We start from the raw sequence: 16,341 nt of genomic DNA, 5'->3' as shown, positions 1-16,341 counted from the left end.
TCTGAATTTTTCCCGGGGAACTGAAACACACTAACGGTACCTGCACGTGTTCCAAAAAAAAATCCAAATTAGGCCCAGGGCCTCTTTCGGCCCAAATCGCAACTCCGGCACGGCGGCTCCGCCGTGCTCTGGCGACGGCGCCGCCGCTGGCGGCAGCGAGTCACCTCGGGTTGGCTGTTTTCGGCCGAATTCGGCCACACTCGCATCGGTCCCTGTGAGAAAACAACCCTAGGGCCCTCGGGGGGCCAAAAAATCACAGAAAAACGGAGCTTACCGGCGGCGGCGCTCTCGGGTGCGGCGGCTCTCCGACGAGGTTCGTGTTTTGGTGATTCGGCTCCGGTCAACCTGTAGAGAAAAGAATGGTGATCACGGTGATATAAAAATTGCATCAAACAGAGGCCGGGAAGGGCCTCGTCGGAGGTAAAAACCGAGAGGGGGCGCGGCGGCGCCGCTGGTCTTCGGCCGCGTATTCCGGCCGTTTGGCCGGGATTTTGGCTTCGATTTGGCCATAGGAGGAATCAGCTTGGAAAAACGAGTCGGGGGTATGAAATTTACCTCGATCGGCGGTCGGAAATTTCCCCGGTGCGGCGGCGAGTGGCGGCGGTCGGCCTCTGGTTCGTCTTCTCTGGCGAGCGGCAGGCGGCTAGGGTTTGTGGTCTGGTGTGGGGGTTCTATTTATAACCCCTTGCCCTTTGATCTCAACCGTCCATTTTGTTTTAATCTGGGCCGTCCGTTTTTGATTAAATCTGGGCCGTCCGCGTGATTGTATCTGGGCCGTCCGATCGCGCCCACGCGGATCGCCAACGTGGCCCGTTCAGGAGCGATGTGGTCTTGCCACGTGGCAGGCCCCGGTTGGCCGGGACTGCTGACTGGGCCTGCTAACGTGGCTGCCGACGTGGCTTTTTTTTTTTTTTTTGGTCCGGGCGTTACAACTCTCCCCCCCATAAAGAAATTTGGTCCCCAAATTTGCCTCATTACTCTTGGTCAAACAGATGGGGATATTGGGCCCTAAATTCTGATTCCAGTTCCCATGTCGCCTCCCTGGGCGTGTGGTTCTGCCACATGACTTTTACAAATGATATTTCCCGGTTGCGGAGTATTCTGCTTTCTCGGTCCGTGATACTGACCGGTACTTCTTCATAAGACAAGTCCTCTCGGAGTGGAAGCGGTTCGTGAGCCAAAACATGAGAAGGGTCCGGATTGTACTTACGTAGCATAGATACATGAAACACATTATGAACCCGGGAGAGCTCAGGAGGCAGTGCAAGTCTGTAGGCAGTGGTACCAATCTTGTCTAAGATTTTAAAGGGTCCAATATATCTGGGGTTTAATTTTCCCCTCCTGCCGAACCTGCTAATTCCCTTGAAGGGGGTGACTTTAAGGAACACCCGGTCGCCTTTCTCAAAGGCCAGGTCCCTTCTCCGGGTATCGGCATAACTCTTCTGCCTACTCTGAGCTGTCTGGATGTTCTTTTTGATCTTAACTATCTTGGACGTGGTTTCTTCTACCAAATTCGGGCCAAACAATCTTCTATCGCCCACTTCCTCCCAACAGATCGGCGACCTGCACGGACGCCCGTATAGCGCCTCGTATGGGGCCATGCCGATGCTTGCTTGGTAGCTGTTGTTGTAAGTAAACTCTATCAGGGGTAGGTGGTCGTCCCAATGGCCCCCGGAGTCAAGGACACAAGCTCGGAGCATATCCTCCAGCGTACGAATTGTCCTCTCTGATTGTCCATCGGTTTGGGGGTGGAAGGCAGTACTAAGAGACAGTTTTGTTCCCATAGCTTGCTGGAAACTATTCCAAAACCGAGAAGTGAATCTGGGATCCCTGTCGGATACCACTGTTACTGGAACTCCATGTAGTCTGACTACCTCACGGATGTACATCCTTGCCAACTTGTCCAAGGGATCAGTCATTTTGATGGCCAGGAAGTGGGAAGACTTAGTGAGTCGGTCAACAATTACCCATATAGCATCATGTCCCGATCGTGCCTTGGGTAGTCCCGATACGAAGTCCATGGTGATATGTTCCCACTTCCACTCCGGAATCGGTAAAGGCTGAAGTAACCCGCCCGGGCGTTGATGTTCTGCTTTGACCTGCTGACATACCAAACATTTAGATACAAAGTCGGCTATATCTCTCTTCATTCCATTTCACCAGAACCGAGGTCGCATAGTTTGGTACATTTTCGTACTTCCTGGATGCATGGCGAACCTTGAACTATGGGATTCTGTCATGATGTCTCTTCTTAACTCAATGTCGTCTGGGACACACACTCTGTCCCTGAAACGAATCAATCCGTCGGCAGAGATCTGAAATTCTGAGTTCACTCCCTATTCTGCATCCTTCTTGCGGGTTACTAGGGCGGGGTCGATTGACTGGGCTTCCTTTATTCTTTGGATTAACTCGGGTTGGACTGCTAGATGGCTCAAACATGTGGCCCTCTTCAGATCTCGCAGTCGAACCTGCTGCGTGGCCCCAATGGACCTGCATTCTGAAACCATCAGATGGGCCAGGGTGCCTGCACTTTTCCTGTTGAGGGCATCGGCTACTACGTTGCCCTTACCTGGATGGTATAGGATGTCACAATCATAGTCCTTGAGGAGTTCCATCCACCTTCTCTGACGCATGTTGAGATCCTTCTGAGTGAAGATGTGCTTCAAACTCTTATGATCGGTGTAGATCTGAAAGGTCTCTCCATACAAATAATGGCGCCAGATTTTCAGGGCGTGTATGATTGCGGCAAGCTCCAAGTCATGGGTAGGATAGTTCTTCTCATGATTCTTTAGCTGTCTAGACCCATATGCTATAACCTTTCCATGCTGCATCAGGACACAACCCAGACCCAGATAGGAGGCATCGCTATAAACTGTATACCCTCCTGATCCACTCGGTAGAGCCAGCACGGGTGCAGTAGTCAGTCGCTTCTTCAATTCTGAAAAACTCCTCTCGCAGTTCTCATTCCATTTAAACCTTGCATTCTTCTTTGTGAGTCGGGTTAGAGGAGCTGCTAGACTAGAGAACCCTTCAACAAATCGGCGGTAATAACCTGCCATCCCTAGGAAACTGCGAATTTCCTTAACTGTTGTCAGCCTTTCCCAACCAAGTACCGCTTCAACCTTTTCGGGGTTCACCGACACCCCTTCCTTCGATATAACATGTCCTAGGAAGGCGGTTTGCTCGAGCCAAAATCCACACTTGCTCAACTTTGCATACAACTTCTTTTCCCTGAGTACCTGTAGGACTTGGGCAAGATGACGAGCATGTTCTTCTCTACTTTTTGAGTAGACTAAGATATCATCGATGAATACGATGACAAATTGATCCAAGAACTCTCTGAAGATTCTGTTCATTAGATCCATAAAGATGGCCGGGGCGTTGGTTAGCCCAAACGGCATAACCAGGAACTCGTAGTGTCCGTACCTGGTTCGGAATGCCGTCTTGGGGATATCCTCCGCTCTTACCTTTACCTGATGGTAACCTGATCGTAGATCTATTTTAGAAAAGATTTGTGCACCCTGCAACTGATCGAAAAGGTCATCAATCCGAGGAAGAGGATATTTGTTCTTGATTGTTACCTTGTTTATCCTTCTGTAATCAATGCACAGTCTCAACGTTCCATCTCCCTTCCTTGCAAAAGTAACCACGGCACCCCATGGGGAAACACTGTACCTAATGAAGCCACTGTCTTGTAGCCAGTGATCTGTTTCCTTAGTTCTTCCATCTCGATGCGACTCATTCGGTAAGGAGCTACTGAGATGGGCTGGGTACCTGGCTGTAAGTCTATGGTGAACTCGACCTCCCTGTCCCTTGGTAGACCGGGCAGTTCATCCGGAAATACGTCTGGAAAGTCTCGGACTACTGGAATCTCTTGGATACAAACTTCTTTCTTGGGTTTACCTAGTTAGAGAAAATACAAGATTAAGGCACTGGAAATCAAGAAAAACTTGTCATTCGGGAAATCAGTACTGGATAATTTTATTAACTTGTAAAAGGCTCCTCGTTGGGAGGATTAAATACAATCTTTTTATTAAAGCAGTCTATGGTGGCGTGATACGCCGCTAGCCAATCCATTCCTAGGATTACATCAAAATCCCCTGTGTCTAACCCTATAAGGTCTACCCTCAATTTTCTATCTGCTATCTCCACGGCACATGCCCTGTAGACAACCTCTCCTAGCAATGTCTCCCCCCCAGCGGTAGATACAAGCAATAATGAATCAAGTCTATCAGGTGATACACAAATTTTGAAAGCAAGAACTTGTGAAATAAAAGAATGTGATGCACCAGTATCAAACAAAATATGAGCAATGTGGCCAGAGATAGTATACATACCATGTACCACGTCCGGGTCTGCGTCGGCATCCTTCTGGGTAAGATTGTAAACTCTGCCCTGGATTGGAGGCCTCCCTTGATTTTGGTTTCTAGGGCACTCCCTCGCATAGTGCTGGGCACTGCCGCATATGCGACAGGTGTTGTTGAGGCGGTAGCAGGGTCGGTCCCCATGATCCCTGCCGCAGTACTGGCAGATCTTCCCACGTGCTGCCCCCATAGCCTGAAGAGGGGCCTGAACGGCAGGCCTGGGCCTCTTACTGGGTTGGACAGGCATGGTAGGCGCTGGCCTGCGGAGCGGGGCTGAGGGTCGGGAACTTCCCGCTAGCTGAGGGCGGGTGTCGAAGCTCCGTTCTATGATCTGCGCCTTTGCGAGGACTGCCGATATGTCTCGAGCTCCATCACCAATAAGTGCTGTCTGATCGCCGGGCGGAGGCCCCACTAGAATTTCCTGGCCTTTCGGCCCTCATCCAACAATGTCTCCGGGGCATGTCGGCCCAGCTCTAGGAACTTGTGGGCATACTCCGACACTGTCATATTACCCTGGACCAATTGAGCAAATTCCAATTCCTTTAAATGTTGGATGTGTTTAGGGAGATACTCCGCATGGAAGGCCGCTAGGAACTGCTCCCAAGTAACTAGTACAGGCAGGGTGGCCTGCTTGAGCTCCCACCAGCGTACCGCTTCCCCTACCAGCATGTAGGAGGCAATGGCAGTCCTCTGCTCAGGAATTACTCCCAAGGTCTCGAAAGCTCTCTCAGTCTCTGCCAGCCAGTATTGGGCTTCTTCGAACGAGGATCCCCCTGAGAAGGTAGAAGGGTTCAGTCTCCTGTACCTCTCTATGAAGCCGGGGTCGATCAGGGAAGGAGCAGGGTCCCGGGGCAGAGGGACTGGGACCGGCTGAGGGTGAACTGGGGGACCCTGTGGTGGAACCTGCTGATGTGGTGGGGGCACTGGAAAGTGCTGTGGCGGCGCCTGCTGGTACTGTGGCTGTGGTACCGGGTCGTACCGCGGCTGTGGTGCCGGTTGGTACTGTGGAGGAACAGGCTCCTGCTGGGGTGGTACGGGATCAGCCTGCTGTAGCGGGGGCTCAACCTGCGCTAGCGGAGGAGGTCCCGGTAACTCCCTTCTCTCCTCTTGCCTTCGCTGGGCAGCTATGAGAGCCTCCACCATCTCATACAGTCTGTCAAGATCCTCCCGAAGCGAATTATCCTGAGCCGCTCGGTTTAGTGGGGGCCTTCCTCTCCTCATTCCCGTGTACCTGCATTCACAAGGAATGATTGAGTAACGATATATCGGTGAGTATTTATCTAAGGCACTATCGTGTAAGGGATGGGTCCGAGGAAATGCGGCTCTGATACCAACTGTAACAGCCCCGGTAATTCAACATGGAAATTATATTATAAATATTAAATACGGAAGCGAGATCAAAATTTCGGTTAACATCCCTTACACGGAAACCCAAAAACGTACTTAAAATATAAAAGATTAAACTAACTAAGAGAGAAACTCGAAAATAAAACTATGAGTGTGACTACAGAGTCTCTAGGCATCCCCTTCGTCGTCCTCCTGCGGAACGGGCTCGGGAACCATGTCTTCCTGATCTGAAATGGTTAAATAAGGAGTGAGCTACACTAGCCCAGTAAGAACATCACGATATCTCACCGTCACGGAGGTAAAGGTGGGTAGAAAAACACAAAAGACCAATGGAGCATGATTTGAAACAAATCCTTTTATTTATGATAAAACCTTTACCATCCACTTACCTCGGTGGAATTCATGAAACAATATAAGAAAACAATAACATTATCACAATCATGGAATAATATAAGCTGTAAAACATAGCATTTATCACGCCTTTTATAATTCAATCATTATACAACATATCATTTTCTCATTTACCAGCCTACTAGTATCCATTGGGAATCCATAGGGGTCCCGCTACCCGTTACCCTTAATACTTGTAATCAGATTCCAGGGCCGTCCCCATACCCCGTCCGGTATGGGCGCCAAAACTGTAAACCTCAATACCCCGTCCGGTATGAGGGTGAAACGGGCCGTCCCCATACCCCGTCCGGTATGGGCGCCAAAACTGTAAACCTCAATACCCCGTCCGGTATGAGGGTGAAACGGGCCATCCACATACCCCGTCCGGTATAGGCGTCAAAACACATAAGATCTCCATACCCCGTCCGGTATGAGAGACCACAATCCCGGTAGGGTCCCCTACGGACCCGGTCCGTCCACCATCTCCCAGGATATCTAGTCAGGCTGACCCCATTACACAATTATCAATTTATACAATCTTCCATTCTTCTTTCCCTCAATCAGCATCATCAATTCGCATTTAGATAAGCAAAACAGTAATTCATGCCAAACAGACAACATACAGTATCGGTATTTCAGTCATTCAACCAATAATCAATAAAACAGTAAAATATGCACACGAAACTATAAAATGAAAACATCAAACCTCATACTGCATTCAATACTGAAAATTAGATCAAACAATAACAGACCAACATTGTATCAGACTCAGGTTCCATTGACAACCTCAATCAATTATACATCTATAAAGTCTCAAAATACTGTTTAATTATTTATTAAACTTTAATACCGTGATAGGAAATAGGGTGAGGGGTCCTTACTTGTTTTTGGGATCCGAATACGATTCACAGTGCGCCTACAGGCCGTCCCTAATTTTTCCTGAATTTTTTCCGGGGAACTGAAACACACTAACGGTACCTGCACGTGTTCCAAAAAAAATCCAAATTAGGCACAGGGCCTCTTTCGGCCCAAATCGCAACTCCGGCACGGCGGCTCCGCCGTGCTCCGGCGACGGCGCCGCCGCTGGCGGCGGCGAGTCGCCTCGGGTTGGCTATTTTTGGCCGTTTTCGGCCGAATTCGGCCACACTCGCATCGGTCCCTGTGAGAAAACAACCCTAGGGCCCTCGGGGGGCCAAAAAATCACGGAAAAACGGAGCTTACCGGCGGCGGCGCTCTCGGGTGCGGCGGCTCTCCAACGAGGTTCGTGTTTTGGTGATTCGGCTCCGGTCAACCTGTAGAGAAAAGAATGGTGATCACGGTGATATAAAAATTGCATCAAACGGAGGCCGGGAAGGGCCTCGTCGGAGGTAAAAACCGAGAGGGGGCGCGGCGGCGCCGCTGGTCTTCGGCCGCGTATTCCAGCCGTTTGGCCGGGATTTTGGCTTCGATTTGGCCATAGGAGGAATCAGCGTGGAAAAACGAGTCGGGGGTATGAAATTTACCTCGATCGGCGGTCGGAAATTTCCCCGGTGCGGCGGCGGGTGGCGGCGGTCGGCCTCTGGTTCGTCTTCTCCGGCGAGCGGCAGGCGGCTAGGGTTTGTGGTCTGGTGTGGGGGTTCTATTTATAACCCCTTGCCCTTTGATCTCAGCCGTCCATTTTGTTTTAATCTGGGCCGTCCGTTTTTGATTAAATCTGGGCCGTCCGCGCGATTGTATCTGGGCCGTCCGATCGCGCCCACGCGGATCGCCAACGTGGCCCGTTTAGGAGCGACGTGGTCTTGCCACGTGGCAGGCCCCGGTTGGCCGGGACTGCTGACCGGGCCTGCTGACGTGGCTGCCGACGTGGCTTTTTTTTTTTTGGTCCGGGCGCTACATAATTTGGAGTTCTAAAATAAATTTATTTTATTTGTCATAGAAAGGATAATAATAAATATTATGTAAAAAAAAAATTTAAATTTTTTTAATTTATAATCAAAAATAAAAAATTGTAATTTTAATTTAATTTTTACATTAATTATAAAAAAATAAATTTTTATTCTTCATGATAAATTTATGTTTTGATATTTAAAAAAAAAATTCATTAAGAATTATAGTTTAAATAATATTGAGAATTTCATATGTACATTTAGCATAGATAATTTCAAGTTCTAAAAAAATTTATTTTATTTGTCATAGAAAGGATAATAATAAATATTATGTAAAAAATATTTTTTAAAATATTTTTAGTTTATAATCAAAAATAAAAAATTGTAATTTTAATTTAATTTTTACATTAATTATAAAAAAATAAATTTTTATTCTTCATGATAAATTTATGTTTTGATATTTTAAAAAAAATTCATTAAGAGTTATAGTTTAAATAATATTGAGAATATCATATGTACATTTAGCATAGATAATTTTGAATTCTAAACAACTTCTTTCTACCAAACTCAACTAATTTGTAATTTAGTTATAAAATAATTTGATCAGTTAATTTAATTCTTGATGCAATAAGAAGAATTAGAATTTTAACTTATCAAAGCTTTACCATAGGTAATGAAATTAATTCTATAATCGAAGTGTATAATATTACATTTGAAAAAAAAATATTTATCGGTTAAAACACCTATATTCTGCCAAGAGATCTATAATTTAGAAAAATATGAAAATAATTTAAATGATTTAGAAAAATATAGTATTAAATGATATAGGGAAATACAGTATTAAATGATATAAGGAAACATGAACATAATTTAAATATCTAACATACCAAAATAATTTTAAATATTCATTTTAAATTTTATTTGCATGCTTGGACGAAATTAATGATTTTCTTTAGCTTATGTTCTTCAAACAGTCCACATCTGCTAAGTGTTGAAATGTATGTTTTAGTTTTTTGGCTTGAAATCTTGTAATTGGACTAGTTGGAATTGAAATCTCTTATTCATGATTTTCTTTAATTTTGAACCTATGCCTACATCATTCCTTACTTAAAATGGATTCGTCCTCGACTTTGCATTCATATCAAATGGAGAAAGATCAGAAACGTTAAAAGTAGCGGACTTAGAATACTAATAAGTGAGATCAATCCAATAAGCATTATCATTAATTTTCTCTAACACTTGAAATGGTCCATCATCTCTCGGATCTACCTTTAATTTCCTTTGTTTTAGAAACATTTCCTTGTCCATATGTAACCAAACCCAATTTTCTAGTTCAAGTACAACTTGTTTTTGCCCTTTATTAGCCATTTGAGCATAAACTTGGTTCTTCTTTTTAATTTGCTCACGTGCCTTTTCATGGATAACTTTGACCATTTCAGCTCCCTTTTTACCATTTAAATTAGAAATTTCACTTAAAAGTAATGACATTAAATTCAAAACAATTAATGGATTAAAACCATACACAATTTTAAAATGTGAAAAACATGTAGAAGAATGAATAGTACGATTATATGCAAACTCAATGAATAACAAACAATCTTTTTAAGTTTTCAAATTCTTACCAATAACAGCACGCAACAGAGTTTCCAAAGTTCTATTGACAACTTCGGTTTGACCAACAGTTTGTAGATAACGCATAATGATGGATTAAGTTTACCAATAAGAGCGCACAATGATGGATTATGCTATTCCATCTCTTACTGGAATTGAACCAAGTATCACAATGCTATAGTAGCGGCTATAGTAGCTTAAAACTTTGAGATTAAGCCAGCCATCATCTAAATGATTTAGCAGAGTGTACAATTTTTTGAGTTCTCAATTGAAGATCTTAATGAACACATTCTAATTTTCTAGATATTTATGACGCTTTCAAGCACAATAGAGTGAGCAGTGATGTAATCAAGTTGAGGCTCTTCCCTTTTTAATTGAAGGATAGAGCTAAAGGCTTGGTTAAATGCAATATCGGTTGGTTTCATACTACTTTGGAGGATATGAATCAACACTTTCTAGCCAAGTACTTTCCACCTTCAAAGATAATTAGGTTGAAGAATGACATCACCATTTTTGCACTAATAGATGGAGAATATTTGTATGTCTTGGGATCGCTATAGGGATTTGTTAGGGAGAGTTCCTTACCATGGTATACTTATGTGGTTTCAAGTATAAACATTTTACAATAGTCTCGCCACCAACATCAACACCATGATTGATGCAGCAGCTGGAGAAACATTGAATAACAAGACACCTGAGGCAGCCTACAAATATCTAGAAGATAGACTACATGAGTATGGTGACAGTATAAACAATGGAACTTCAAAATTCTGAAGTTCAACGGGGTCTGTCTCAACAAGTTAAACATGTGAAATATATTTGAAATGCTCAAAGATAACAAAGGAATCTTTATCCTAATGCTTACAATTCTGGATGAAGAAATTCTCCTAATTTTTCATGGGGCAATCAAAATATTCAAAGATAACATGCTCCACCAGCTCAGCCACCCAATGAACGAAGGCCAAACATGGAGGATATGCTCACCAAATTCATAATAGCAGTGGGCAGTAGGCTGCAAAATAATAAAGCTTCCATCAGGAGTTTAGAGAACTAAATTGGGCAATTAACAAAGTTGATTTCTGATCGTACCCAAGGGACCAACCCAAGAGAGCATGTAAATGCTATAACATTGAGGAGTAAAAACAATTAGTAGAAGTGGAACCAAGAAAGAGAACACAAGCAAATGAGAGCAACCCAAATGCGGAGAAAGATGAAAAAAGGGAAAGAGATCAAGAGAAGGAGTTTCCTAATCGAGGAGGAGAACTCTATAATATTCCATGTCTGGGGAGATTGAAGCCACAACACTTGGATAAGCAATTTTGTAAGTTTTTGGATATTTTTAAACAATTGCATATTAACATTCCTTTGGTTGAAGTTTTAAAACAAATATCTAGCTATGCAAAGTTCTTAAAGGAGATTCTCTCTAACAAGATGAAGTTGGAAGACGTAGCCTTGTGATGCTTAATGAAGAATGCTAAGCTATTCTACAAAATAAGATGCCACAAAAATTGGAGGATCCAGGTAAGTTTATTATTCCATGTGACATAGGTGATTTTTTAATTGAAAAAGCATTATGTGATTTAGGAGTTAGTATTAATTTGATGTCATATGATATTTACAAGAAGTTAGGATTGGGAGAACCTAAACCTACTAAGATTGCTTTACAATTAGTAGATAGATCTATTAAAATTTTGGTTAGAATAATATAAGATGTGCTAGTTAAGGTTGATAAGTTTATATTTCTAGTAGACTTTGTGATCTGAGATACCAATTACCCTAAGAAAACCATTTCTAGCAACTGTTAGAGATTTAATTGATGTTCATGATGGTAAATTGACTTTTAGGGTATTTGATGAGAAAATTACATTTTATATATATGAATCCATGAAATATGCACTTACTTTAGATGATGCTTATTTCATGATTGATACACTTGATCTAGTCATCCAAAGTGTATTCTAAAAACATTACTTTAAAGATGCATTGGAACAAAATATCATGAATGGAAAAATGAGTGACATGAAGAATGAAGAAGTCAAGGAGCAATTAGCTTTACTAGAAGCAAGAACTTAGTTTAACACTCCAAAGAATTTCAAATTTGAGGAGATTCATAGCTCTATTGAAGAGAAAAAGACAAACCATCAACTAAGAAGCCACCAAAGTTGAAGTTGAAACCGTTGCGCTCACACCTAGAGTATGCATTCTTAGAGGAGAATTCCAGGTTACTAGTGATTATTTCTTCAGAGTTGTCAAATATAGAAAAGGAGAAGCTACTAAAGGTATTGAGAGACGATAAAGCTGCCATAACATGAAAGATTATTGACATAAAATGGATACGCTCTTCTTTTTGCACTCATAAAATTCTAATGGAGGATAGACATAAGCCTTGTGTGCAGCCCCAAAGGAGGTTGAATCCCAAGATGAACGAGGTGGTGAAAGCAGAAGTGATCAAGCTTTGTGATGTTGGAATCATCTATCCAATCTCGGACAGCTCTTGGGTGAGGTTGGTTCAAGTGGTACCAAAGAAAGGAGGAATGATGGTAGTTCTTAATGAGAAGAACGAGTTTGTTCCCACTAGAACGCTGACAGGTTGGAGGGTATGCATTGACTACTAGAAGCTTAATGATGCTACAAGAAAAGATCACTTTCCATTTCCCTTTATTGATCAAATGTTGGAGAGACTTTTTGGTTATTTTCATATTCCCATTGTATTAGAGGATCAAGAGAAGACAACATTCACGTGTCTTTATGACACTTTTGCCTATAGAAGGATGCCCTTTGCCTTGTGCAATGCTCCGACAACTTTTCAGATATGTATGATAACAATCTTCGCCAATATGGTGGAGAAAACTGCAGTGGTATTCATGGATGAATTTTTTGTTTTTAGTACCTCATTTGATGCATGTTTCAGCAATCTTGAGTAGGTATTAAAGAGATGTAAGGAGACCAATTTGATGCTCAAGTGGTAGAAGTGCCATTTCATGATAAGGGAATGAATAGTTTTGGGCCACAAGGTGTCACACAAGGGGATTGAGGTGGACAAGGCAAAGATAGAGGCAATAGAGAAGCCATCGCTGCCAGTTTCAGTCTAAACAGTGAGGAGTTTTTTTAGGACATATACGATTTTACCATCGATTCGTAAAATTGATCAATGCATCCATCATGGTTGCACCGAGTTGGGATCCCCCTTTCGAAATCATGTTTGACACGATTGACTATGCAATCGGAGCTGTTTGGGACAACAAAGGAACAAATACTTCAAACCTGTTTATTATGCTAGCAAAACTCTAACAGATACTCAACAGAATTACACAACAATCGAGAAAGAACTGCTAGCTGTTATCCTTACTTTTGACAAATTTAGATATGATCTTATTTTTTTTAAGTGACTGTTTTTATAGACCATTTGGCATTGAGGCATCTCCTAGCTAAGTAAGATACGAAACCGAGATTGATTAGATGGGTCCTACTTCAAGAATTTGATTTGGAGATAAAGGACAAGAAGGGAGTTGAAAACTTGATAGCAGACTATCCTATCGGTTGGAGAATCCAAAAGACAAAATAACTCATGAAGATGCATTCAATGATAATTTTTTGGATGAGCAACTATACATGGTTGAGGTAACTCTCCTTGGTATGCGGATTTTACTAATTACCTTGTTAATATTATTCGAAGTGATTTTTCTTATCAACAAAAGAGGAAATTCTTTTATGACATTAAGAATTACTTTTGAGAGGATCCATTCTTGCATAAGATATGTGCAGATGAAGTGATAAGGAGATGTATCCCTAATCATGACATTGATGAGATCCTCAAATTCTATCACATTAAAGAAGTTGGAGGACATTTTGGAGCCATAAGAACTACAACAAAGGTGCTTCAATTAGGTTTTTATTGGCTTAATGTGTTTAAAGATGCCCACATGTATGTTCAATCATATGATGAATGCCAAAGAACATATAATATTTTTGATGTGTGGGGGAATAGATTTCATGGGATCTTTTTCCAGTTTTTATAGTAATAAGTATATTTTAGTTGTTGTAGATTATGTGTCTAAATGGGTTGAAACTTATGCTTCTCCTACTAATGATGCTAGGATAGTTTGTAATTTTAGATTTTCACTAGGTTTAGTATACCAAGAGCTTTAATTAGTGATAAGGGTACACATTTTTGCAAGACACAATTAGAAAAATTTCTAACTAAAAATGGTGTAAAGTATAGATTAGCTACCACTACCTCAAACTAATGGCCAAGTGAACATCTCGAATAGAGAATTAAAAAGGATCATTGATAAAATTGTTGTGCACATTAGAAAGGATTGGGCATTGAAATTTGATGATGTTTTGTGGCATACAAGACTGCATTTAAAACTCTTATTGGTATGTCTCCATATTGGATTGTCTTTGGGAAGTTATGTCACTTACCGGTAGAGTTAGAGCATAAAACATATTTGGCATTAAAATTCTTGAAGTTTAATTTGAAAACTGTAGGTAAACATCTGGCCCTTCAACTCAATGAGTTAGAGGAGTTGCGTCTCAATGGATATGAGAATGTAAAGATCTACAAGGAATGAATAAAGAAGTGGTATGATCAACCCATATTGCAACAAAACTTTAAGGTTGGACATGTGCTTAAACTCTCAACTTTGATTATTTCTAGGAAAATTGAAATCAAAGTGGTCGAGACCATTCACAGTTATTTAGAGATGGCCGAGTGGAGCATGTGATTTATGTTTGGGTAATTTTGATGTGAGTTGTTGGTTGAATTGATATGAGTTTTGTTTGGGTATGTGATTTATGTTTGATTTTGTCCTAATTATGCCATGAATTTCAAATCTGGTGTTCTAAAGTGTATAATTGATTTTGAACCCGAATTGGGTATTGTTGTACATAATGTATGCCTTTGCTAGATGTTTTTCACCATTGTCAATCATGTTAAAATTATGGAACTATTTGATAAAGTTAGATTAATTCAATTAGGTGCTTTAGGAATTATTCTTATTGTTCTATTGTACCCCACTTTGAACAATTTTCTTGTAAGTGTAGGACAATGTCTACTAGTAGAAAGCGATCAAAGACATCTACCCAAGTAAGTATTGCTACACCACCTGAGGCAGTGATTGATTGAATGCTTACATTCAATAATGAAAAACATCAAGAAAGATTTCAATACATAAAGAAGCACAAAATTGAACTTCACATGTATGTTTGTCTTTCTGATTTGGCAAAATTGGGTTTGCGGAATGAAATTATGGGGTTAATTACCAGTGTTGGATGAGAACTTCCTATGGACATCCGTACGCCATCTTAGAGGAAATTAACCTATGAATTCTTAACCACACTTGTACTTTCTGATGATGGTTTAGAAAACGGTGGTGCAATTCATTTTTGTCTCATGAATAGGGACTTTAGCATGCAAGTTTCTACATTTGTAGTGCATTGTAGCTTTTATACTTCTAAATATGTGAATAATGCTACATATTGAAATAGTTATGTTGATTTCCCTACTTCATTCATACCAACTCACTTTTGGACTGAGATTCGTCGTGTAGATCTTAATTATAACCCAAGTAGCTCCAAGAGCACTCTTCTCTGTAGTTATACCTTCAAATATTTCCATAGATACATTGCATGTAATGTTTCATGTAAAAAGGAGAGTACAGGGGGGTAGTTACTAAAATTGATTTGTTCTATTTATGGTGCATGATGAGGAATCAAGATATGCATTTGGGTGCATGGTTTGTTCACCAAATAAAGAGCTTTGTACATAAGAATAAGGGTGATATACTTATTAGATCATATGTCACAAAGCTAGCGGAGAACTTAGGAGTTTTTTATGAAGCAACACATAGCTTAACCAAGGCTTGTGATGTGATCCCCTAGACATAAAATGTCTTCAAAGAATATTAATGTTTAAGAAGGGAAGAAATACTTGAATTTTAGATGATGCGAATCTAGTGGTCGATGAACCCATGGATAGGGGTGGGCCTAGCTCTCCCCAGGCCGATGTTGGTGCAGGTTCTAGTTCGAGTTCCTCCATAGAGGAGAGATTAAAGCAGTTTAGCATGGAAAATAAAGAATTGAAGAACGCCAAAGGCGAATGGAGCATTATATGGTGGCTTACTTTCAACATATAGGATTTCAGCTCCCACCATACACAGCTTCAGATAGCTAGTTTCACTTTTGCATTTTTTTCTTTTTATTTTTATTTTTCAGTTTATCTTTGCATTTCATATATTTTAGTTGCCTTCTATCTTTTACCACTAACTTGCTTGTTTAGTTCTCCTTTAGTATTTGTTAGTATGTTAGACTTCACTAAGCCTGCAGTAGATGCTACTCCATCAAAATTTTAGGGAAGTTTAGGTTTTTTTTTTTATTTCATTGCCTTTTATTTTTCTATTTTGTGAACTATGGGGACATACTGCATTTAATTGTGGGGGAAGGGTTTTAATCTTAATGGAGTTCCATGGTTTGATCTTGATGTGTCATGTTGTATTATGACTACATATGATAATGATTATGACATCGAATCTATATGTATTGTGTCAAGATTATTTGTGAAAATAGTTTAGTAGTGGAAATATTTGACCTTATTTAGTTTATTCAAGTTTTAAGAGTTTAATATCTTCTACATCGTTTGACTCGTAAAATTTTTTCTTTTATCTAAATTGAATAGCTCTTTAGGTAAGAAAATGTATTTTGATATAAACTTAGATATATATACCTATGCAAAATAAAAATAAAAATAATAATTATTATTATTA

The sequence above is a fragment of the Carica papaya genome, chromosome 9 (assembly GCF_054855325.1).
Source record: "Carica papaya isolate Zhongbai chromosome 9, ASM5485532v1, whole genome shotgun sequence".
NCBI lineage: Eukaryota > Viridiplantae > Streptophyta > Magnoliopsida > Brassicales > Caricaceae > Carica > Carica papaya.
Note: the sequence above shows the minus strand (reverse complement) of the source record.